At 47.8% G+C, this 25,737-nt stretch overlaps 1 protein-coding gene across 46 annotated transcripts in view; it reads left to right on the top strand.

Moving 5' to 3' along the window:
* The window catches only part of SORBS1 (sorbin and SH3 domain containing 1), a 231,573-nt gene that overhangs the window by 12,025 nt on the left and 193,811 nt on the right, over positions 1–25,737 (top strand). For 3 of the 46 annotated variants that reach the window (XM_043597082.1, XM_043597079.1, XM_043597080.1), the window contains exon 1: positions 8,401–8,622. The exons of 42 other annotated variants lie outside the window; for them this stretch is intronic. The gene's annotated coding sequence lies outside the window, so the exon portion shown is untranslated. Of the gene's footprint in view, positions 1–8,400; positions 8,623–25,737 lie in introns of those variants that run through there. One more of the 46 variants, XM_043597083.1, reaches the window with a different exon arrangement.

Here is a 25,737-nt window from a genome sequence, read left to right as displayed (position 1 = left end):
CGATCTCAGAACCATGAGATCATGACCTGAGCTGAAGTCGGACACTCAACTGACTGAGCCACCCAGACACCCCTCAAGGAGACATTTTCAAACGGGAGACCGAAAAGTGGAAAAAAGAACATTGGCAGGCGGGGCTGTGTTTGCAGAGTTGACCAACCACCTGGAGAGGGACACAGAACTGAGTGTTTCTAAGCCACGAGCTGCTCTGGGCATGAGAGCTGATATAAAAATGCCAGCATGTTGACGAAGCCCTCTGAGTCCCAGTTCTCATCGCTGGCTTTTGAACAAGGATCCCTTTGATGTCCCTTTCCTCCTGGTCTGCTTCTACCCATGGCCCTTTCTCCTGTCCCCAAACATTGCTTCTCCCCCTACTGTATTTCTACCTCGGAGGGGTGAAGTTGCAGACATTTGCCATCATCCCCATGGAGCAGGGAGATGTGCCAGAGGCAGAGAGAAGGGACAGATCCTGGGTCATTTGGCGGTTGGATCCTGGCTTTTCTTTGAGGTTTCTGTCGCTTGGCGATTTGCTCACTCTTTCAAGCAGGTCCATCTGGTGTGGCATGGTGCGGCTCCAAGTGCCCTGTTTTGCTGAATGAGGAGAAAGAGAGCTCTGATGCTAGCCTCAGGGCTGGGAGGGTGCCCCATTTCATAGGTGCATCCCTGCTTGCACGTGGAACTTTAAATGCTTTAATAGCCACGGACTCATTTCATCCTTTGAACAGGTATTGGTGAACATGTAGACATGGCCCCTGCCCTCCTTGTGTGTGTGTGTGGGGGGGAGGTGGTTCCTCCTCAACACCAGGAGCTCAGGACCCTTGTCTTCCCCAGCAGGTATTCGGCAGTTTGTTTCGGTTTTGAAGTAGGAAGGTTTTAGTGTGACGGAGTGCATGGGCGTGGGGGTTGTGACTGTGCTCTAGACGTGCATGTCCCACATGGCATCTCACTTCACCCAAGCGAGGCACATAGGGCAGGTAGTAGAGCAGGGCCGGTGACAGACCTGGAGTCAGGTGGCCAGTGATGGTGGACCCAGGACTGACCTGTGTGGAGACTGTTCCTGGCCACCTGGATTCTCAACGTGGCATAAACGTGCTGCCTGAGGACCAATGATCAGGGGTACTGAGTACTTATGCCTTAACCTGTAAGATTGGCTCTGCCAATCTCCTTCTCGTTTGTGCCTCGGCTTTCCACCATTCATGGATGATGTTCTAGCTCAGAGCCGCTGTGACAGGAATGGGTGCCTAGAAGATCCCGGAATTGTCCTCATGTCAATGCGCAAACTCATACTCATTTTTATCATGCCTTATGCATCAATTATTAACAGCAGATTGTAGGCCAGCCTTGGAATTTTGTTTCCCGGTGTCAAGGGTCACAAGGACATATCTTTTGAAATCCAAACAGTTTCCCTTTGTGTGGAGCCTGGCGGCTGTGCCTAGGAGCAGTTTCCTAGGCTGATGTGTAAATAGATAATTCATTTGCAGATTGCTTTTCTCCATGTAGAGTTTGTCTTTAGTGGGGGCAGAGCCAGTGTTGGGTGACTGCTTCCTGTGAGCACAGAATGATGGTCAGGGGTTGTAGCTATTTATGATAAATCGAGGGGGACAATATAAACATTTTCGTGTTATGTTGATGTTTGGGAGTCTTTCCCAGGCTGCTGTAACATATACACTGCCGCCCCTTCTGTGCTTGCGCCTCTTTTTATAGACGGTGCGCACAGCAGCCTGGAGATAGGAGAGGTTCCTGCAGCCAGTGGGGAGGTGAGACAGGCCAGAACTGGAGCTAGGAGATCTGTCACTGCCCCAGGGGTCTGGGCATTGGGCTTGAGAGCAGGCCAGGGATCTGGATAGAGAAGCCAAGGCAGAAGTAGGAACTGGGCTGCTTTAAGCAGGACAAAATGAATAGTGTCTCCTGAGAAAGAAAACTCTCAACCAGGGATGGAAAATAGAGTAGCTGGAGAGAGCTGGGACTCGGGAGGGCCGAGGGCCTAAGCAGGGCTGGATGGTGGCTGCTGACAGGTTGCCAGGCCTGCGAGCCTGGGCCAAGACAGTCTCAGGCCTTTTAAGATGGTTTTGTGTTTGCTTTGTGGGACCTTTATGTTGAATATGGTGCATTACTGAGCCAACACTGGCAGGTGTGAGGGGGCGAGGCCCCCCAGGAACTGGGAAATGTTAGTCATGTCTGAGCACTGATAGAAGATACGGCTCCTCTTGAAGACAGCTGCAGGAGGAGGCCCCGCAGCCCGCCAGCCTACGTTACAATCTACGGTCTTGGTTTTGTCTTGAATTATTAAGGTCGTGGGCTATTTCAACACTCACCTGAAGCATCGTTGTGAATAATTTTCCCTTCCTGGGGTCAAAGGAGCTCCAGTAGAGAAGGGGTTTTGTGGCTGTGGTTCTGGATTCCCCAGGTTGTTCCCTCCAGGAAAATATACTGGGGTGGCCAGGAAATCCAGAGGTTACCCTTGATGGCAGTGTGTGCACCTCCTTGGGCTGTCTTGCAGATTGGTATTTTTTCTGGGTGTTCCTTTCCATTGTAGCAAGAAAGAAACAGTGCTGTTAGAAGATGTAAAATATTTAACACTCTCTTTAAAAAATTAAACTGCCTAGGAGTCTTTGATTGGTGGTGCCCATGGCAACATGCATGGTTTTCAAGAGTGTCTTCTTAGGGCTTTGGGGCTCCTCAGAAGGGGCGGGGACCCCACTGCTGGCAGGACCGACTGGGAGGCCTACACCACCTGCCTGCTTGGCCCAGAGGCTGGACAGTATTGGGACTGAGCAACCCCTTCAGAGATTGGTAGCTAGGGTCTGTTTTGATAAGTAGGGAGGAGTAATGGGGAAGAGAACTCGCCATCCTTTGGGGGCTCATTCATTCATTTTGTTTTATTGGCCTGTTAGTCCCTGGCACTTACGCTTCTCCAGCCAGCCTTCGGACTTCTGCCTGTGCAATTTTCTTTGCCTGGAGTGTTCTTTCCTCCCTTTGCCTAGGTAGCTCTGGCCATCCTCAGATGTCACCTGCAGGAGCGTGTTGCCGGGGAAGCCTTCTGCAGTCCTCTGGAGCAGGTTAAAGCTTCCTGTTGGAGGCTTTCATGATTCAGTGGTTCTGGACAGAACATTCTTCACAGCATCTGTCTTGGCTGCTTTGTTAGACTTGTTTGGAAAATCATTGTTTGTCTGTCCCCCTCCCCCCCTCCCCCCCCACCCCCCGCCCCAGAAGTCTGTAGGATCTATGATGACAGTGGCCAGGGCTGTTTCTCATCTACATTTTGTCCCCAGAGCCCAGCGTGTGCCTGGCCCACAGAAGGGGCTCACTCTCTGAGTGTCAGTTAATTCATTTACGAAGTTTTGGGTTCTGTAGCAGATTCTGAGAATACAAAGAGAACAAAACACCCCTGCTGTCCTCACGTTGTTCCTAATCTAGAGCAGTGGGTGAGCTCTCAAGAGATCGATTGAGTGGCAGGAAGAAAACATCAGTTAAAGTTCTATTTATTCTTCAATTCAAATATAAGAAAGATGTAGCTTGCCTATTTATAGTAGTACAGATTTTATAATTAACTTATAAGTAAATATGCTCAAAGCTATTTTACTAACAGTAAAGTGTGATCAAAAAGCTTGGTGGCCACTGGTCTGAAGGGAGAGGTAGGCACATGAAAGGGTTTTTGTGCCCAGGTGTGATAAACACTAAATTAGGGCAAGTACCAGCTGCAGTGGAGGCCACCGTGGAGGTGGGGGGAGCTGGAAGAGAAGGGCATTCCTGATAAAGGCAGGGGCACCAGAACATGCAAAGGGTGGCATGAGAAGGCTTAGTGTAGTGGCAGAGGTCAATACTTTAATAAGGTGGGAATATAAGGTGGGGGGAGGGTCTGCTAGATGCCCCTACTGGTTTGGGGAGCGACTGAGGATTGTGAATACCAAGATGGAAGAGATAGGGCCCCTGCCTGCAGGGTGGACTTAGGGAGAGAAGTGTGCACACATACCCCAAGGGAAGAGAGTCCAGTGAGAGCCTGGATTCAGAGAAGGTGGGTATTTGGGTCCAGGGGGATCATGCTTTCAAAGTCCACTGTGCCCAAACACGCACCCCCCTCTTCATTGCAGAAGGGCAGAGGGGAGGGCTGGCAACTGACTTCAAGCCCCTTTCAAAGCCCATCTCAGGGTTAGGCTCTCCATGAAGTTCTCCTTCATCTCCTCCTACCCAGTGAGATTTTTTACCTTAATGTGATTCAGACACCTCCATGGGCTATGTTTTCTGGGTTACAAAATTGTATATGAACAGAAAAATGATATATGGTATATATAAATATGCATATTTGATGTGTTTACTTACCTATGTAATCATACACATTTCTTTCTTCCTTCTTTCTTTCTTTCTTTCTTTCTTTCTTTCTTTCTTTCTTTCTTTCTTTCGTCCCAGAGCTTGAAGTAATTATGTAATTAGAATCCACATAGAATGTGGTTAGATAAGGTGTAATTAAAGAGGAAAACCTAATTTTAAAAGAATGATAAGAGGTCATTTGATTCAGTCTGGGCCCAAATCCAGTCTTGGAAGAACAGTAAGAGGTCACTTGGATGTACAGAGCTTGGGGCCACCCAGGAGCCCAGACTGGCCAGAGAACTGGGCAGATTTTGTTTCGTTCAGTTCACTGTGAAAGCTATTCATTGAGCATCTTCTTGGTATAGGATATTGTAGGAGGCCTAGCCATGGGTAAGGAAAAGAAGGTCTGGATCTAGGGAGGACATGGGGGAGGCAGGGAGATTGGCTGGAGGACGACCAGGAGGTCCTAAGGTGAGCAGAGAGATGAAGACTCCTTTGCAGGAGGAGGGGGGGCGGGCAACAGCGGGAGGTTGGGGAAGGATTCACAGAGCAGGTGGCATTTAAGATGTGCTTGAAGGGTAAGAAGGGTTTTAAGAACAAGGACAAGGACTCTCTGGCACATTAGAGTCACTCAGATAATATTTGTGGAATGAATGCCAGGCTGAGGTTGGAGGTGGAAGGAACATGGCCAAGTTGGGTGGCCATTTGCGGTTTGGTGATGAGGTAAAGCCCATACAGCTCAGGCAGTAAGTACAGTGACAACACGAGGCTAAGAGGACACCAGGCTTAGGCCTTTAACTGTGTAGTGGTGACTGTGTGCAGAGGAATCAGAGACTGCTGTGGGCTGTGGAGGTCTGGGGAAGTGTCCTCATGGATGGGTCTTGGGCAGAGCCTAGAAGGACCAATAGGATAGGGGAAAAGGGAGGAGGGAAGACTTGTTAAAGGAGGGGAGCAACGTGGTCAAAGGTCTAGGGAGGGAGCCAGGAGATCATCTGGGAGAGAGGGGAGGGTTGTATAAGGGAGCGGGGCAAAACCAGGTGGGCTGGAAGTGGGTGAACTAAGTTCCCAGGTGTGTTGGGCAGGAGAGCTTTGATCCAGTGGGACTAAGGAGCAGGTTGGTGGACAGGAGAGTGGCATGGAAAAGGCATGTTGAAGGAAGAGGAATCTGGCTCTTGTGTGTAGAATGGGCTTCTGAGGAGTTCAGCCTAGGTCCTTGTCATGAGGTGATCAGGACCAGGCAGTGAGCCTGGGAAGGTGGGGCTGTCTGCAGGCCCTTATCACAAAGGGCTACCGGTCTTGGTGATAAGAGGATGAGAGAAATAAGGCAGGGGAGGAGGCAGAGGTGACTGCAAGCTTCCCAGCCTGGGAGAATCATGGTACCTAAGACAGGAGGAGGCACAGCTGGTGGGAAAGAGGGTGTGGGCAGAGGCCCGGTGTGTCCAGAGCCCAAAGACCCGTGTTCTAACCCAGCCCTGCCTCTGAACTGGGTGAGACCTTGGACCAATTCGTTCATCTCCTGAGCTCCAGTTTTTGGTCAGTAGGCGTTTCTGCCATATGATTCAAGCTCATAGAGACTGTGGAGTCATCACAGTCCTAGGACTTGGGCAAAGAGAAGGTCTGGGCTGGAGATTTGTAAGGCCCTCCAATGGAGGGGAGAGAAGAAACCACATAATCTTCTTCCTTGTTTTGCTGGAGTGAGTAGGCAGAGAGCAATAGGGAGGGTCTCTTGGTGGCCAAGTTGGATGAGGAGTTGTGGGGGAGAGAATGCTGTCCCGACTCATCCTGCCCATCTCAGGGTGGTTATGAGACTCTGTCATAATGAGTGTGTAAGCTTTAAGCCTACACAGATGTTGCGGCCAGTTCTCCGTTCTGGGATGGAGCAGGGGAGGGGTTAATCTTCCTGAACTTGCAGAAAGGAAATTCTCAGGGCAGGGAACTTCTTCCCCTTCTCCCCTCCCCAAGCCAGTCTTTGGGAAACTTATGGCCTTGGACCTTTAGAAACAGAGTCCATGCAGAGAAGGCTTCCTGGCAGAGGAGGACTTGAACAGAGCCCTAGGCAAAGCAGAGAAGGAAGGACTTTCCAGAAGAGGGGAATGACATGGAGTTACACAATTGAAAATAGAGTCTAGAAGGGAAGGGATATGTGTTTTGAATACCTAGTGTGTATACCAGCTCTGCACCAGCTGCTTTCCTGACGTTTGTCTTTACATCATTTCTGCCTCTATTATTATCCCATTTTACAGATAAGGCAATGGTATTAAAGAGATGAGTTAATTTGCTCAAGGCCTCAGTAGTCTGGCAGGATTTCGTTTTATTCAGATCTGATTCCATTGGCAACAAATACCCACTTCTGTAGTCTGTAAATACTATATTCTGCTGGCTCTTGGGAGAACACAGGGAAAAAGAGAATAATTTGTCTTTCTGACCCTTATTCCTAGTTAAGCACTTACTTAAAATGTGAACCCGGCTGCCATCCACGCACAGCATTCTGATACGGTATGGCATCTTGGAGAATGGGAACAGGGGACACTTAGAACTCCTCGAGGTCTAGAGCCCTTATTTATCAGATTAGGAGACTGAGGCCCCACAAAGAGAAGGGATATGCCAGGATCTGGGCAGGATGGGGATGAGAAGTAGAAGAATCTGGAGGCTTGAAGACTTGAGGCTCTTTTAAGGCCTCCCTGTGGAAAAGTTTGTTTTTAGACAACAATGGAAACCTTTGTCTAGAGAATTAGTCTGGGCAGGGGTTGGATCTGAAAGGTCCTCTGTGTATGCGCGTGTGTGTGTGTGTGTGTGTGTGTGTGTGTGTGTTTTCTTTCCTCCACTTTAACCTCAGATGCCTTTGAACGAGCATGAAGGATTCTTTAAGACCAAAGGTTAAGACCAAAGGCATTTAACAGGTGGAAAGGGCATAGGAAGAAGGGGGAAGATCAGAAGCCACAGAAATAGAAGACTAAACTCTAGACTTGGCTAAAAGGAATTTCCCAGGCCCATAAATAACCACTAACATTTATTGAATGTTAAATTCATTTATTGTGCCAGGCAATCTTTACATGTCATTTTATAGAACTGCCAGGGCCTCCCCATGAGGTAGGTGCTATTTTATTGCTCCGATTTTAAAGATGAAGGAACCGAGGTTCAATGAAGCTAAGTGACCTACCTAAAGTCACAGAGTTAATAAGACATAGTGCCCAGACTCCAACCCAGGTCCACCCAATCCAAAGCTCCGCCTTCAACGCCCAAGCTATTTTGTAGGACTAGGAGCTCCGGGTACCTGAGTATTTAGAGGTGTATGGAATAGCACATTTAGGAGTCATCCCTTGGCAATGGTGCTCAGCAGAGGGCAGTTTTACCCCCACGGGACATTTGGCAATGTCTGGAGGAGACATTCTTGGTTATCACAATGTATAGGGGGTGCTACTGGCCTCTAGTGGGTGGAGGCCAGCATGTTCCTAAACTACTTACGATGCACAGGACAGCCCACATCAGAGAAGTATCCCGTGCCAAATGTCAATGTGCTGAGCTTGAGGAACCTTGCCCTTTGGGGACCTGGTTATGTTTTTACCCCAGAGCATAGGGCTGGTGGAAGGCCATTTGGAAAGCCCATCTGAAGAACTTGAGTGGTTCCCTTACCTTCAGGGACTTACTTTATACCTTAGTGGATGTTTGCAGTTTGGACCCCCCACTGACTGAACCCTGAGAGGCTGCCATGGTGGTTGTGATGAGTGGAGGCCAGGAAGAAAAATTCCAGTGAGGCGTGACAGGCCAGGGTGGCTCAGGGCTGCAGATGAGCTGCAGCAGGTGAGAGGGGGCTGGGGTCCAGTCTGGGCTGCCGAGAATTGATTCGGTTGTTTCTCTGTGTGTAACTGAAATAACTCAGGTCCGGTGAATTGTGTAATTCAAAATGCCTTTATTAAATTATTACTGTGACTACTCCCCATCGGAAAGGTCTGAGGACAGGGTATACATGTTGCAGATGCAACTTGGGCACTACTCTGCTGCTTGCCGGCCTCCTGTTACTGGTTACTCTTTAACTCTGGTCTGCCCCATGCCACGTAGGGCAGAACAGCAAACAAATTTGGGGAAGCCCCAGGACCCTTGGCCTTTATGTGAGCTTCTCTGAGCAGCTCAGCTGAGCGTTGCGGGTGCCCGAGAGGTCTGACAGAGCAGCCCCCTCCCCTGGGAGGGCACCACTCGGGCAGTCCTGAGGAAAGTCTGCCTCTTCACCCCCATCTGCTCTCACTTCGGGCCCCTCTTCCAGGTTGGACACAGAGAATGTGTGTCTGTGCCCTGGTCCCAGGTGGTGTACGTCACCAGGTAAGATTTTCACCTCCCTTTGGAACCCTGGTTCCCAGCTAGTCCTCCCTGGCTGAGCTTCCTACTGCAGTGCCTTTCCCCTGCTGGCCTCGCTGACAGGAATGGCCACCTATTTCCATTCCATCCCCTGGCCCCACCCTCACCCAGAGGTGAGCAGGGTCACCTCCCTCCTCCAGATGCCCTCAGCTCCAGTGAGTGCTTCTGTCATTTTTCCAGTCATTCAATTCTAGGCTTCCTGCATCATCTTTCCAGTGGTTTAGTCACTAACTAGCTGTGTGACCTTGGATGAGTCACTTAACCTTTGGAGAAGCAGCGTAGGATTGAACCAAGTGATCTCACTTCCCCTCCAGCATCAGTGTCGAATGAGAGTCATAGCCGAATGAGAGTCATAGCCGTAGGACCTGGGGTGTTTCTTTAAGGTCGTTGGCAAACCAGGTTTCCCTTTGATCCCATACAGATTCATGGAGGACTCAGAATTGGTTGTTAGGAAACTGTCTTCAAACCAACTAAGTAAGCTTCTTTAATATTAATTCTTTACTCAGCAAGGGTGTACGGTAGGTTCAGTAGGGCTGTAAGATGGGGCCTCTTGGGCTTTGTCCTCAAGGAGCTCACAGCCTTGTGGGTGGCGGGTAAGACCCTGCCATAACAGTAAACTTTGCAGCAAATCACCCAGTATCCGTCCTTAGTACCAATGATCACAATTCTCCACACCCTCACATCCTCCTTGCCCAGGGGGTCTGTTTTTTTCAGTAAGAGGTCTGTTTTTTTCAGCCTTTTTCACTATGTACCTCACAGAGTGAGCAGTCAGATTTATGTTGAATAAATGCAGGAAAGAATGGTACCAATTGACTTAGGTTTTGAAGGAAGGATAGGAGTTAGATCTACATAGATGGGGAAGGGGGACATTATGGACTGCTAGGGGATATGGGTGGGGTGGAGGCAGGAGGGAGAAATGTGTGAGCAAATGCATGGATGTAGTAAGGCCCAAGGCATGCTGGGTAACTGCAAGTCCATTATGATTGGACCCTGTGATATGGTCCGGATCAAAAAGTCTGGAAAGGTAAGTTGGGGCCAGATGTGGAGAGTCCTGAATTCAAGCTATGTTAAAGGGATTGGATTTATCCCACAGTAGGATGGCCTCACATTCCAGTTCCCCAGGGTGGCTTTGCCTGTTGTCCCCATGTGATTGTTAATAGTGCTCCCTTCCCTCTCACGTGTCCCTGTTTGGATGATAAATTGTATGCCCTTGCAATCCTAAAGGCTACACAGAGCCCCTGAAGGGTTCATGATGGGACGTGGTCAGGCTGGCATTGGGAAGGTCAGTGCCTGGTGGTGCCTGGAGGCAGGAGGCAAGATGTTCTCTAGTCCAGGTAGTGAGAAGGCCTGGGTCTGAGAAGTCGTTGTGACGTCTCAGATGTCTGAAAGGAGGAGATGGTTATAAAAGAGATTGAAGGCCAAAATGATACCAGGCATGGTCTCTAAATGGCTCCAAAGTGGCTCTTCCAACGGAAGATGCATTCTGAAGTTCAGACATACTGGATAAGCTGTTTTCTAATTTGAAGTTATGGCTGATAAGAAAAACATCTACATTGTGCCTGTTTCCTGAGCAATTAAAAGTCAGAGAAGCTTCTCCCCAGCCTCCAAACGTTCTGGTGAAACACACTGGTATTCACTTTCCTAAACCCCAGCATTGTTCCTTGGAATTTAAAATAGGTTATGAATGTGCTTGATGTCAGGAAAGATAAATCTGTGAGGAGGACTGTAGTCAATACATTTCCTTTTTAAGTAGAAACAATATAAAGAGCTTCATTCAGTCCCGAATCAATCTCACTTTGTTGCCATGATTGTGTAAAACCTGAACTGCTTTATGTCCGTCTCACACTGTTTATATTCCCCTGATGTTCCCCATCTCAGCTGGCCCTGCACGGAGTCAAAGCCTTTTTAGGCCATGTGCAGCTCACTTCTCTCAGGGCTGTTTTATTGCATGCTGCAGAAGGGCTGTGCTCTGAGCAGTGAGTTCATTTTGTATCTAGCGGTGCTCTTCAGGGTGGCTATCCCACATGAGCTTCCTATGTCGCAGAGTTGGAAGGCCAAATTCCTTAGCTTTTTAAATTCCCATGAAAAAGATGATTACATTTTAGGATAGTTGATACATACACATGGTTCAGAAATCAAAACACTATAAAAATGTATGCATTGAAAATTTTCATTCTTAGCCCAGTGATGTCCACATCACCCCCTCCTCCAGCCTGGCCCCTATGGGCAGACTGAACATAATGTTCCAGTTTTCCCATGACAGTCTTTGTTTGTGTTCTCCATCCCAGTGAATGATCAGTAACACCCTCCTTCACTCCCAAAAATGTCCCATTGTCGGTGCTAAATGATATAATCCTTTATACACAGGTAATCCTTTTTATTAGTTTCTTAGGTATCCTTCCAGTATTTCTATATACAGATAACACATGTGGGGGGGGGGATGACATACGTTGCCTTTGTCACTGAATATATCTTGGAAAACTACATATCTACCCCAAGTAGAATTGGGGTGTCCTCATTCTGCCAAAGTGCCTTTGTGTTTGTAGAGACTGGTTGGCAGTTAACTTTCCCTTAGTATGTCAGTTTAATTACTATTTAGGAGTTGCTTCTGTTTACCTAGGGAGAAACAAAAGACTGTGGGAAACAAACCCAGCTTCCTTCCCTTAGGAAAGCCCATTTGGGAATAAACTCATCCAGGTAGCTTTAAGGCACTAGCTTTCTGCCTAAGATGGTACTGGGCACTTTGGATGAAGTGGGTCCTGTCTTCATCTCCAGTTGTCTAGATGCTTCACGATCCAGCTCAGGTGCCTCAGCCTTTCAGGGAGCTCTCCCTGATTCCCTAGCCAGAATTCTTTGGCATCCCCATCCATCCACTCATCCATCCATTTACCCATGTCAGCAACCAGCATTCACTGCACGTGTCCTTGTCCCAGGACCTGTGCTAGAGATGAACAGATGATGGGCCCCTTACTGGAGAAGACAGAGAGACAGGTGCATGAGTGGGAAGTTACAATGCAGTGCTCAGGCAGTGGGGGAGCACAGAATGATGGGTGCCTAAGTGTAGTTGAACTTGGGGTAGAGCTAGGGAGGCTTTCTGAAGACACTTTCTCTGGTGGGACTTGCTTTTTAGTTCTGTAAATATTTGCCTTATCTTCACCGTTACATCGAGGTCCTTTCTATTATCCTCAGCTCTGGCCCCTTCCCTTGTCACCGCATACCTGGTGCATACCTCCATTAAATAGTCATTCAAATATTTTTCGAGTGAAAAAGTCCAAATTAATTAAGTAGACCCAGCTCAAGGATCTTAACATTAAAAAGAGCAGGTGAGATGTTCTTTGCTGCCTTTGGTCTTCATGGCTTATCTAGGTATCCTGCTGGTATCCTGCAGAGGCCCCTCTAGATTAGTGCTTGCCCCTCCCTTCATTCTCCTCTTCTGCAGGCTAAAGTGCTCCCCCTCCATCTGTTACTATCGCCACAGTAAGGAACCCCTTGACTCTGACTAATGCTGACAAGAAGTAGCTGGGTGAATGGGAGTCCCAGGTCCTATCCCCCTGGGTCTTGGCTTCCCCCTTGGAGTGAGGTGGGTAGCATATGACCCCGAAGGACACTGTGCCTCTGACATTTCAAGAACAATGATTTCAGGAGTCAGCTGTGGCTCAGCCAGCTCCTTCTTTTATCTGCTTCTAATAAGTGCAGCTTCCCTTGCAGTTTCCTGGTGCCACAGGGGGTGATCAGTCCAGGATAAGAAATAGCCAGGCCAGGAAAATGACCTTTTAATAAAGTTGAAAGGGCCGCTGGGAGAGCCGGGATGGCCAGACGTGTGGCCGCCAGCCACTGTGTTGTGGTCTGCACTGAAAGAGGTCCCAGGTAATGACTCCAGCTGCAGCTGCTGAGGAAGGAACAGAGTCAGGCCATCATGGAAGAGGGTTTCGGCCGAACGTTAGCAGATGTTTTCCTAAAACTGCAGAGCAGCATTTTGTGGGAAGAGGTGAGATTTGTTTGACAACTCACACTCCCTTCTCTGTTGCCCTCATCTGTTCTTTCTACAGTAGCTTTACACAGGAAATAGGAAGCTGGGATGGTGGTTCTCAGGTAAGTCCACTTGGGACTGACACGTAGAGTTGACTGTGTGCCTAGCACTGCACCGGGCGTCTTTACATTCCACTAAAGCAGTGGTTCTTAAACTTTGGGGAGCATCAGAATTCACCTGGGGTACTTGCTAAAAATACATAGTACTCCCTGGTGGGGCCCAAGGATTTGAATTTTTTAATTTATTTTATTTGAGAGAGCAAGAGTGGGGGAAGGGGCAGAGGGAGGGGGGAGAGAAGGAGAGACAGAGAGAGAGAGAGAACCTTAAGCAGGCTCCACACTCAGCACAGAGCCCGATGCAGGGCCTGACGCCATGACCCTGGGATCATGACCTGAACTGAAGTCAAGTCAGATGCTCAACTGACTGAGCCACCCAGGTGTCCCCCAAGGATTTGGATTTTTAACATATTCTCTAGGTTATGCAAGTTATATCCAGATGATGTCAGCTGCAAATAACAAACTCCAGCCCAGATTGGCTAACTGGCAAAACTTGTTTCTCAAACAGGAGGGATGCATTGTAAAACTGCAAGGCCCATCAGTCCTGTGGGCCACAATGTGGGCCATGCCCCCTGGAGTTGGCAGTGGGATGATTCTGAATCTCAAGGTAGGGTGGGTTTTGGGGTAATCGCTTCAGTAGCTCAGTGACGTCAGCAAGGCCCCCGGTTTCTTCCCATCTCTGCTATCTTTGGTGGTTGGCTTCCCCTGCAGAAAATAAGAGGGCTGCAGCGTTTCCAAACGTTTTAGTGAGACAAGCACAGCCAGAGGAAGAAGAGAGACTGGATGGACTTCAGGCTCTCTCAGCAGCCAGGAAGCTTCCTGAGGCCCCCCCAACACTCTCCCGAGATGCCTCCTCGGCTGGAGCTTGGCTGCACGTCCATCCTTGAATCAATCACTGTTGACTGGAAGGCGGCCACACTTCTGGAGGGATCTGGAGGAGAGGCACGTATCCAAACAAAATGGAGGCTCTGTTAGGAAGGAAGGAGCAGGGACTAGGGGTTGGGAAGGCAACTGCCAGGGCCCAGTGTGCAGGTGGCCCGAGCAGTACGCCTCATGTCATCCTGAGCAGCCGGGCTGTTGGCAAGGTTATCTCTGCCCTGCAGATGAGGAAATGAGACTCCCTGAGCTTCAGTGACTTGTAGATAACAGGCCCGTGGATGGTGTGTAGGGGGCGGGAGTGGGGGAACTGGGGTGTTTGTGAGGCTTTTTTAGCCCTAGGAGAGTAATCATACTTTTGTTTTTAACCTTTCTGAGGTGTCAGAGCAGACGCCTTCGTTTCTGATTTCTCCTTTATGACTCCAGTTATTCGTGGCGGAAGGCCTTCCTCTGTTTTTCCTATGGGCAGAATTCTCAAGGCGTGAGAAAAAATACGCAACTTTGGTTGTACCTGAAAGCAGTTGAGATGATGATATCAGCTCCGATTTGGGGGGAGAGGGGGTGGCCACATCAGCCCCTGTGCTAGGTATAGTGCATGCATTATCTTAAATCCTGGCAACAACCTACTAAGTTAGGTTTTATTCTCCGTATTTTAAAGATGGGGAAACTGAGTCTCAGGAAGGTGAAGCTGAGAATGGTGGGTGGCACAGCTTGTGGGTGGTGGAGCCAAGCCTGCCGGTTCAAATTCGGTGCCGCTTCCCTACTCCACACTGGGGCTTATCAGCGGCTGCCAGCCTTGTTTATGCCCCTGAAGGAAGGTTCTCAGGGAATGGGCTTTTAGTGTCAAGAGTTCCAAAGGAGCTGAATGTTTCCTATGGGAATAATTCTCAGGGCACCAGGAAAAATATCCTGAGCATAATAAACACAAGAAAGAAACAGGAAATCTGGTTTGTTATATAGCAGCTAAAATACAACTAGGAAAACCCTTTCAAAAACCTAAAAGGTTTGCTGGATTTGAAAAGGAAAGGTCCCGATGGAAAGGGGAGGGAAACCCCTGTGAGTTCGGGAGATAAATGTGGACAGTGTGGCAGCAATAATGGGTGCTGCCACCCATAAAAAGCAAGTGAACACCTTGCTTTTTCCCCGGTTCTGCTTATGACTCTGTGATCTCCGGCAAGTCACTTAGCCTTTCAGAGCAGTGTCCGCACGTGTAACGGGTGGTCCTGGCTGGCAGCTCGTTGGGCAGAGGTCGCAGAGGCGTAAAGGGTGGAGCAAGCCTTGCCAACTGTGCAGCGCTTTGCAAAGGTGAGGGAGTGTCCGGTCTGAGCCACAGAGTTGACCCCCTGGAGTTTTAAACCGAGTGCCCCTCTACCTGGTTGCGAGCTGTTCGTTGCCTATCGGGGGCATGTCAGAACTGGTGGAGGGCAGCCCCTTCGCCTCCACTGGATGTCTGGCTTCGGCCTCATCACAAGGAGAAATCAGCTTTGCCTGCAAACGTCCAGCTCTGGACGTTTGGAGTCCCTCCCTTGGCACATTGCCTGACCTATGCCTTGGGGACTATTGCCTACAGATGCCCAGGGGGAGATAACAGTAATACAAAGTGGGCAGAGATAAGTGCCCCATGCACAGCATGGAAGGTACAGACCATGGCTGCCGTGGGAGGATCCTGGGGCTCAGGAAGCTCTGGGTAATCTGGCCATGTATGTTGAGGATGGATCACAGGTGTGTGTGTGTGTGTGTGTGTGTGTGTGTGTGTGTGTGTGTGTATGTGTGTGTGTGTGTGTGTGTGTGTGTGTGTGTGTGAGAGAGAGAGAGAGAGAGAGAGACAGGTGAGCCCCTTTGTGAGTGCCGCCAACATACCTCTCTGATGATGGTGGCGCTGGAGACACAGTGACCTGACTTTTCAAATATGAACAGAGGGAATAATAGGGAATTCCCTCCCCCCCCCCCCAGTGAAGCGTATCTGCAACTTTGTAGGGGTTTGAGTCTGCAGTAAGATATTTAAGATTAGTTTCTTGCTCCTAGCTTTCCTACCGTACCCATTTATATTGAGCAACCTCTGCATAGCAAGCTGAGCTCAGTGCTGTGGTTTCAAAGACCAAAATCATTGTCCTTGGGTAGGGGTCTCCTAGATAAACAGGATCATTACAAAACTGTGTGATAAGTGTTAACAGGTATATACAGGGTCCTCAGGGAGAAGTAGGAGGGAACACCTGGTTGGGTCAGGTGGGGGGAGGGACACTTGTTTCTCAGAGGAGGTGACACCTGAGCTGGGGCTAGAAGGCTGGGAGGAAGTGTGCCAGGTGGACCAGCCTCTTGGAAGGGATTCTAGACAGAGGGCGGTAATAGCTTTCATCTGACAATAAAAACTGTTCCTGAAAGCCTGCTGTGTGACAGTGGTGAGGCAGAGATGGATGGGACTGTGTCCCAGCCCTGCAGGTGCTCACAGTCAGAGGTGAATAGGAAATGACAGTGAAGGTGACAGTGTGATTGGAATATGGACAGTCTGTGGAAACACAGGGCCCTGCTGAAGTCAGTTGTGATAATTTGCTTATCAGTCTTCCTCTGAGGGGGCCCCTTTGCGGGTCTTTCATTGGTGAGAGGCTCTGTTGAAGAAGCTGGCTTGCTGTCTGCTGCCCTTGGGGTGGGCTGTGCCCTTCAACAGTTTGGATTGTTCTGTGAGACACCTATTCGTACTTACAGATTTCTTCCTTGTGGAGGCTGTGCTGGGCTTAGCAAATTGGGCTTGGGCAAAACACTTCACTAGTCTGGGCCTTTTTTTTTCTTCCCACTTACGGAAGAAAGGCTGTTTGGATCAGGTCATTGTTTCTCAAATAGCAGTCTAGGGAGCAGCTCCTTTAGAATGGCAGGTGTGCTTGTGGACATGCAGAGTCCTCGTGGGGTGGCATCTTGTCCTCATTTGTAGAGCCAGACGCTGGGGAGTGGGGCGTGGGATTTTGCCTTTAACAGGCAGTCCGGGTGATTCCTACACATCTTAGAGTTTGGAGACACCTGGGCCACATGATGGCAACTTCTAATCCTGTCAGCCCTAATCTCCTCAGCCACATCTACGTCCTCAGGAACTGGGAAGATAAAGAGTTAGCTTCCTTAATGTTTTATCCCTGCGGGACGCCTTCAGCAAACTGCTCATAGTTTAGGTGTCCTGGCTGGACCCGATCCGCAGTCTGTTTTTGATATTCCTTAAGGAAGAAAAGCCTTGTTAACACGCACCTGAATGTGACTGTCAGAATCTGTTTATGGATCATTATGAGAAACACCTGTCTTAGCTTTTCATCTTGGCTCTAGATGTTTGACAGGCTTCCTTGTTCTGGGTCCCTCCCCTTTGGTCTCCTGCATCCTGACAAGGTCATCTGCGTCGTCTAACAGGGAGCCAAAGGTTTCCTCTTCTGTTTGACAAAAAGTGTCTCTGCTTTGGTTCCCCTTCCATCATCTTTGTGAGGTGATTAAGGGAGGCTCACCATAATTTTTTGTTTGGTTTTTTTTGAAAGCACAAGCAGGGAAAGGGTAGAGAGAGGGTGACAGAAGATCCAAAGCAGGTTCCGTGCTGACAGCAGTGAGCTCGATGCGGGGCTTGAACTCACGAGCCGTGAGATCGTGACCTGAACTGAAGTCAGATGCTTAACTGACTGAGGCACCTAGGTGCCCCGAGGCTCACCATATTTTAATAGCTGCCTCCTGTGTTCCCATTTTTTGATATTGTGTCTGAAAACAGTTTTTAAATTTTTTTTAATGTTTATTTATTTTTGAGACAGAGAGAGACAGAGCGTGAACGGGGGAGGGTCAGAGAGAGAGGGAGACACAGAATCCGAAGCAGGCTCCAGGCTCTGAGCTGTCAGCACAGAGCCCGACGCGGGGCTCAAACTCACAGACCGTGAGATCATGACCTGAGCCGAAGTCGGACGCCCAACCGACTGAGCCACCCAGGTGCCCCTGAGAACACAGTTTTTAATGTTCAAAGTAAATGAGGGCTGTATATAGCTGCGTGGAAATTTTCCCTAGCTTCCTATCTCCCCCAGGCCCCTAAATCTAATAGCCCCTAAGACACCACGGTGCTGGTGACTTTGAGAAGCCATTACCCAAGACCACTCTCAGTCTGACACCCTCATCGTATTCAGGTGTGAATGAAACAGTCTTTGGTGAGAGTTGGACCAGGCATAGCACTGTAGGCTGGCCCATCATAGAGATGAAACCTTGGCACCTGGTATCCCAGACCTCAAAAATTAAGAACTTTCCTCTGGATCAAATAATTTTGTTCTATTATTCTGTGTTGTGGTTTTCCTTGTCAAAATCAATCTGTAAACAAATTTCTGTGCTAGTAAGTTCTGATGAACCTTTCAACATTACCCAGGTGGGAGAAATGCAAAGCTGGCTTTAAACGATGAAAGCGGCAGGTGTAGGTATGCGCCCAAGCAGCAGGGCCTGCGTGACCCCATCTGCCTTGCCTAAGGGCCTTGCACAATTCTCTGCCCACAGTGTGCCCAATATGTGGCTGCTGGAAGGATGGATTTTTATTTTTATTAGTATTTTTTAAATAATTTATTGTCACGTTAGCTAACATATGGGGTATACAGTGTAGTCTTGGCTTCGGGAGTAGATTCCTGTGATTCGTCACTTACATACCACACCCAGTGCTCGTCCCAACAAGTGCCCTCCTCAGTGCCCATCTCCCATTTTTCCCATCCCATCAACCTTCAGTTCTCTGTATTTAAAGTCTTACTGTTTGTCTCCCTCTCTGTAACTTATTTTGGAAGGATGGTTTTTTAAAGAACAGTGATAGGCTGGTGATTAAACTGGTGAAGGCATGGTATTCAAAGGGTGGACAGTATGATTTGGAACATGCCCTTGTTTTTCCTTAAGTTTAATTTTCCTGGACCTATCATTAGATGCAGGATTAGTTGCACTGTGGAATGGCAGCGAAGAGAAAAAGACATGTTATGCATGTTAAGTACTTTGGTACATCTGTTAGCTGTTTATTATTTGCCAGTCATTAGATAATCTCCAGAGACTGATTTTGACAAACCTCTTCATTTTGTGTTGGGGGAAACTGAGGCACGGGCATGCAGTGATTAGTGTAAATACATAGTGAAGCTGTTGGCAGGCTAGTTGACCAATAATCAAGAAGGATTTAGAGTACCTCCTCTCTACTGGAATACACAAGAATTAAAATTCAGCTTTGCAAAAGCTGTTAGAGGTTCAGGAGGTCACCTTGGAGTATATAGTTGCTTTGTGACATTGTTGTCATTTGGCTGGTTAGCTTTCACTGGTGTGTTTCCAAGGACAGGGAGCTCACTGTTCACTGAGGCAGTTCCATTTATTTTTTTAATGCTTCTGATTATTAGAATTGTTTAATATGAGCTACCATCAACTTGTCTGATAATTTTCTCCTTTAGAACATTTCTCACTATATTCACATGACATGATTCACTCATTCAGGCATACGCGTTGAGCACTGGCTTTTAGAATCAGGAGAAATAAGATAGTAAACAAGGTAGACAAGGTTTTTGCCTCCTGGAACTTAGAGTCCCATGTTAGTACAGTGGAGGGAGCATTGAACTAGATGTCAGAAAGCAAAGACATTCACTTTATTTAAAAAGAAGAAAGAAAGAAGCAAAGGTTTTGTACCACTTGCAAACTGTACGAACTGGGCTAAGACACTTGAGTATCACTTCATTTTACAGAGGACGTTATCCCATTCGACCTTCTAAAGCAGTGAAAGTTCCTTGGGTTGATGGATCTTGAGGAGTATGAATTGTTGATTATTAGGAGCAATAGTTCTCAAAGCACAGGTCTGGGCCAGCAGCATCAGCATCACCTGGGAGCCTGCTAGAAGTGTAAATTCTGCAGCACCACCCCAAACCTGCTGGCTCAGAAACTCAGGGGGTGGAGCCTGCAAATTGTTTTTTCACAGGGTCCAGGTGATTCTGATACCTGCCTAGTTGGAGAATCCCTAGACTGAACTGCACCTTGGATTCACCTGTGAGCTGGGCCTTTTTTTTTTTTAACGTTTATTTTTTTTGAGAGAGAGAGAGAATGTGAGAAGGGGAGAGGCAGAGACAGAGAGAGAGAGAGAGAGAGGGAGAGAGACAGAGACAGAATGGGAAGCAGGCCCCAGGCTCCGAGCTGTCAGCACAGAGCCCTACACGGGGCTTACACCTACGAACTGCGAGATCATGACCTGAGCCGAAGACCACAACCGACTCAGCCCCAGAGCTGGGCTTTTCAACTTCTGCCTACTGTACCCTGAGGAGTTAGAGCAGGATCTGAAGGCGGGGCCTGTGCAGAAGCCGCCCAGGTGCTTCTTCTGAGCAGCGTGGGCTGGAAGAGCCAAGGGTTATGGGGTTAGGAGCACAGACAGTGGTTACTGGCTTTGGTTTGACTCCCGACTCTGTCCACTATCAGCTCTGTGGCTTTTGATAAGAAGACTCGGGCCTCATACCCGTCCTTCAGGGTTGTGGTATCAGTCGAGTGGGATGATGTCTGTGAGCTTCTGAGGCTGTGTGCGGCATGTTGGTAAGTAAAGGAGGACTGAAGTTATTGGTGGGTAGCCGTGGATCTTTGAAGCTGATGATGCTTGTCTTTTCTCCCAGCCCCCCTTTCTCTACATTAAGCCTCTACTTTTCTTTCTGGGACGTAATTCCCTGCCCCCTCTTTTGGGAAACTCCATTTTGTCCATAAGTCTCTTGAAAAGACAGTGTCCCATTTGACACAATTATAGATGCACCTGCTGTTTATACTTGTAATTCCACTGCTCAGAATCTGTCTTAGAGATATACCTGCAGAGGTGAGAAATGACGGTGTTTGTTTATTTCTTACACACTGTAGTAACAAAAGCCTGGGATCAATCTAGAATCTCCATGCAACTGAATCCTATGCAGCCCCAGAAGGAATGAGGCTGCTCTTCAGGTACTGTCTGGGAATTCTGTAGGATGGAGTTTTTAAGTGAAAAAAGCAGAACTGCATATATAGTGTGCTACCATTTGTGCCATAAAAGGGGAGAACAAGATACGTTTATTTGCTTACATATGTGTATAGTACCTGTGGAAGGGAACATAAAAACAGGTAACCTTGTCTGCCTCTGAGGAGAAGACTGGGCGACCACAGGACCCGGTAGAAGGGGGACTTTTCACTATAAACTGTTGGGTGCCTCTTAAATTGTGTGATTGTAACTCATTTAAAACAGTGTGGTATCCTGAGTGGAATCCTTTACTTGTGGCCTGAGTGCTATGGGGTACGGTGGGAGTATGCCCATTTTCTTGTGAATTGGACACTGTCCTACTTTTGATGCCATTTAAGATTGCGTTACTCTTGGTACTGTGGGCTCTGATGGACCTTGCAGTCAGCAACAGCACCCAGCTCCGTTTCACATGAATGGTTGGCAGGGCGGGTCTCTCAGATGGGAGGAAGTTTGGAACTGCCCCCAGCCTGCCCTTGCACAACCGGCTTTGTATTTGGCCCAGGATGCTAGGCTGTTGGGGTCATTTGAATCTGGATTCGGTCATCTGTAGCATTAGCTCTTCTCCGCTTTGTGCCATCTGGGGGTTTGGTGAGTCTGCCTCCTGTGTCCATCTTTAGTCATCATTGTCAAGACAATGGACAGGGTGTGGCTGAGAATTGACTACTGCATCATGCTGTCAGTAACCTTTCTCTAGCTTGTCATCAAGCCATTAAAGATACCGGTGGACATAGTTACTCACCAGATGTTTAATGTGTGCCTGTTGTGTGCTAGACAGTGTGTTAGTGCTGAGGGTACACAGAGTTAAGACTACCTTCTTGCCCGAGAGGAGATCATCATTTGGTACAGAGGCTGGAGGACTTTCTTTCTTTATTATTTAAAAAAAATTTTTTTTAGTATTTATTTTTGAGAGAAGGAGAGAGCATGCACGCAGGTGAGCAGGGGAGGGGCAGAGAGACAGGGAGACACAGAAGCCAAAGCAGGCTCCAGGCCCTAAGCTGTCAGCGTAGAGCCTGATTTGAGGCCCGAACTCTGGAGCCGCGAGATCATGACCTGAGCTGAAGTCAGACGCTCAACCGACTGAGTCACCCCGGGGCCCCTGGAGGACTGTATTTCTAAAGGGCCAGATAGTAAATATTTTTGGCTTTGTGGACCATACAGTCGGTTGTAAACACTTAATTGCCCTTGTAGCACCGAAATAGCTATAGACAACGTGTGAGCAAATAGCATGATTATTCCAATAAAATGTTACAAAAGCTGGTGACTGGCTGGATTTGACCTGTGGGCTATAGTGTACTGACCCCTGGTGTAGTAGGAAGACAGACTAATAGCTCAGTCAAGTTTAGTAAGTGCTATGAGAGGGGCATGGGTATGTACCAAGTACAGTATGGCCCAAAGCAGGAGGGAGTGATGTACGTTTTTGGGGGCTAGTTCAATGGGCTCCATAGTCCTACGCTAATACAAGCTGCTTGACTCTGTTTCCCTAACTTAAGTGAATCATGGGAGATTAAGATGTTTTGCTGAAATCATGATATATTTTAGCTCACATTTCGCCTGGTCTGCCAATTTGGTCATCACAACAAAAGAACACTGGTTGCTTTTTGGCATGACTTGGTCATCATGTACCCACATTCACATTGTTTTCTAAATGTCCTCAAGCCATTCATTGTGTAATTTCACCAGGAATCCTCATTGGTTTGTAGTTATCAGGGCTTATTTACTTGTAGATGGCAGGTTTGCCCACATTCCTACTGTAAATGGGGACACTTGCCCGTGTCTCCTGCCATCAGACCCTTTCCTCCTTTGTGTGATTTTGTAGCTGGTCAATTGCAGTTCTAAGAAACTTTTATAGTCCGTGAAATATGCATGAAAGAAATGATATATTATGTAAAGAAAATTTGGAACCATATAAAAAAAATGGAAGGGGTGCTAAAATAAATCAGTCATGGCACACCACTCCAACTTGGCCCCTGGTAATATTTTGGTTCATTTCTGCCAACTATGTGAAAAATAATCGAAGCTTACAATCAGACTGCTTTGGAAGGCTATGGTTTATAGTGGGAGCCTGATGTATCAGCTAATGACTAAAATTTGGGGGGGCACCTCGGTGGTTCAGTTAAGCGTCCGACTTTGGCTCAGGTCATGATCTTGTGGTTTGTGGGTTCGAGCCCCATGTCAGGCTCTGTGCTGACAGCTTAGATCCTGGAGCCTGCTTGGGATTCTGGGTCTCCCTCTTTCTCTGCCCCTCCTCTGCTAGTGCTTTGTTCCTCTCTCTCCCAAAAAATAGACAGACATTAAAAAGAGTTTTTTTTTAAATTTTAGAGGAGCATGATTCAAGTGTGTTAAGAGGGTAGTGGAAGCACAGAGGAGAAAAAGGTCTGTTTCACCTGGGTAGGGAGATGGCTAGGAAAAGCTCCACTGGACAGGTGACTCTTGATAATCAAGGTGAAGCAGTAGTTGGAGGAACAGGAAACTGAATTGTATAGAAGCTATAGTCACAATCACATGCTGAATGTATATAGGGGGGGAGGGGGAAACAACTGCAAGAAAATGTCCCAGAATAATAATACTGTGTTAGGAATGTTGGAGAATGTGGTTTTATTTTCTCTGGTTTTCCAAATGGCAGTATATTGCCTCTTGTTAGTTTTTTTTTGTTTTTTGTTTTGTTTTGTTTTTTGTTTTGTTTTTTTTAAATATTTTTTTCAACGTTTTTATTTTATTTTTGGGACAGAGAGAGACAGAGCATGAATGGGGGAGGGGCAGAGAGAGAGGGAGACACAGAATCGGAAACAGGCTCCAGGCTCCGAGCCATCAGCCCAGAGCCTGACGCGGGGCTCGAACTCACGGACCGCGAGATCGTGACCTGGCTGAAGTCGGACGCTTAACCGACTGCGCCACCCAGGCGCCCCTGTTTTTTGTTTTTTAACACTGCACACATGTGCCCCAGTCCAGGGTTGCAGAGCTTGGCTGCAGGCCTGCTGTGGGGTCAGGAGCTCAAGCCAGGCTGGCAGGGTTCGTGCAGCCTGGTCATTTTCATCTGCAGTACCTGAGGATGAAGTCGAGAAACTGATAATCCTACAATAGCCCAGATCCCTTGGAGTATTTGAGATTTGAAAGTTCTAGACAACTCTTGGATGTATCTTGAGTAAAACAATACAGACGGCTTCTTTGCAACCCAGACTGATTAGGTCAGACCTTGCTTCTCTGTGCTGAAGTCGTTTGCATACCAAAGAGTTATTTTCCAAATGTTCAAGTGCAAAAGCTTGAGATAATGGTTTGGCAATAAGTGACATTACTGGGGACATAAAATGTTTACATGTGGATTCCCCCCCCCCCCCTTAAAAATTATGAAAAATAAACAGGCATTTACTGCCACGATGCCCCATGGTATTTCTGGCACTAGATTTCCCATCTTTAGCATTCATTTCCACCAGTCATGTCCATACACAGAAAACTGGGCACCCAGAACTGGGGAGGGCCTTGCTGCATTAGCTGCAGACATTGAGTCCTGTCTCATCCCTCTCCACTGGGGAGAGAAAGAGTTGTTGGGCCGCCCTGGGTCCAGATTTGGCTTTGCCTCTTCCTTGCTATGTGACTGCAGGCAGGGTGTTTGAGCTCAGCTTTTTCTCTCCATTAAATTGGGATGGTAAAATTGACCTCACAGCTGTTGTAAGGACTGAACCAAGTAGTGTGTGTAAGCACTGGCCTAGTGCCGAACCTATGAGCAGGTGCTCAATATATCATGGCTGCTGTTATTCATTATTACTATTTGATTGTTATCACCAGCCTTGTAAATTGGCTGATGTGTGTACTAGAGGCGGTGTACAGAAGGCACTCTGGCCCTACCTTTATTATCAGTACTTTGCACCAGTGATTCCAAATATTGACATGAAGTTGGCTGGGTGTAGGGTACTGATGGGAGTCACGGTCCACGTACGTAAAATAACATTTGGCCAAATTTCACTTGGAGAGATCATGTGACACAAGACTTCCTACAGGATCTCTGAAGGGCTGACATCAGAAAATGTCAGGTGCTATGTACAGTTCCATTATGTTCTTGATAAAGTGGGAAACACACATATGTTAAGGGTTCAGATATGTGTTGATTGACTAGAAAAACAAAAAGGGAATAATCAGCAACAGGTAAGAAGGGAGGAAAGGAGGCCCTTCTGGGTTGGGTTCTGGGACCGTGTAAAAGCTTCCCCACCCTTCTTGTCCCTCTCTAATCTGTAACCACACTAGGAGCTGGCTCTGAGCTTTCTGAGTGCCTGGAAAACTTGTCTTCTTGAAGTTGGTGATGTAACTTCATACTTATTCCAGGACAGCCCCAATTTTTACTTTTTTACTGCTCTGAGGTCCAGCTGAATCCTAAATTCAGTCTTATTCGTGACCAGAAACAAAGATAAAATTAGGGGAGAGAATTCTGCCCTCAATGAGGAGGTCCTGAGGGCAGGAGGATTGACTCAGAAGCCATTAGAGAAAGGGTTAATCAGTCTGCATTTGTCAGCCTCTTTGGATAAAAAAGTCATCTCTAAATTAGGGCTGACATATTCCTCAGTTACATGGAGCACTGAGCTCCCTCTGTATGCTGCGCACCTCTGCCTGCTGTTAAATATCAGCTGTTTCTGAAGGCATGATCCGACCTTCAGTCCTTTTTCTCCGTGCTTACCCGGTCATGCCCGTTTGGGGACTGGGAAGACCAGGAGTCAGGCAAGCGTGGGACCTTAGCTGTGAAGGCTGGCACACAATAGGTGTTTTACAAACACTCTTCTGTCTTGGCATCTGGTGCAGGACCCATTTGTGGCAGTTATGTTGAATCTAGGGCACGGATAGAACTGGAACCATCCTTTGTGTCTTTTTAACAGTAAAGGAGATGGTATTCAGCATACTCAGGTCAATATACAAAACCACTTTATTTTTTATTTAAAAAAATGTTTATTTGAGAGAGAGTGCAAGCACATGGGGGAAGGGGAGAGAGAGAGAGAGAGAGAGAGAGAGAGAGAGAGAGAGAACGAACCCCAAGCAGGTTCCACACTTCCACACTGTCAGCACGGAGTCCAACACGGGGCTCAAACGCACGAACCGTGAGATCATGACCTGAGCCAAAATCAATAGTTGGATGCCTAACTGAGCCACCTGGGAGC

Source organism: Prionailurus bengalensis, chromosome D2 (genome assembly GCF_016509475.1).
Source record: "Prionailurus bengalensis isolate Pbe53 chromosome D2, Fcat_Pben_1.1_paternal_pri, whole genome shotgun sequence".
In the NCBI taxonomy this organism is placed as follows: domain Eukaryota; kingdom Metazoa; phylum Chordata; class Mammalia; order Carnivora; family Felidae; genus Prionailurus; species Prionailurus bengalensis.
This window is presented reverse-complemented; position numbering and strand designations above follow the sequence as displayed.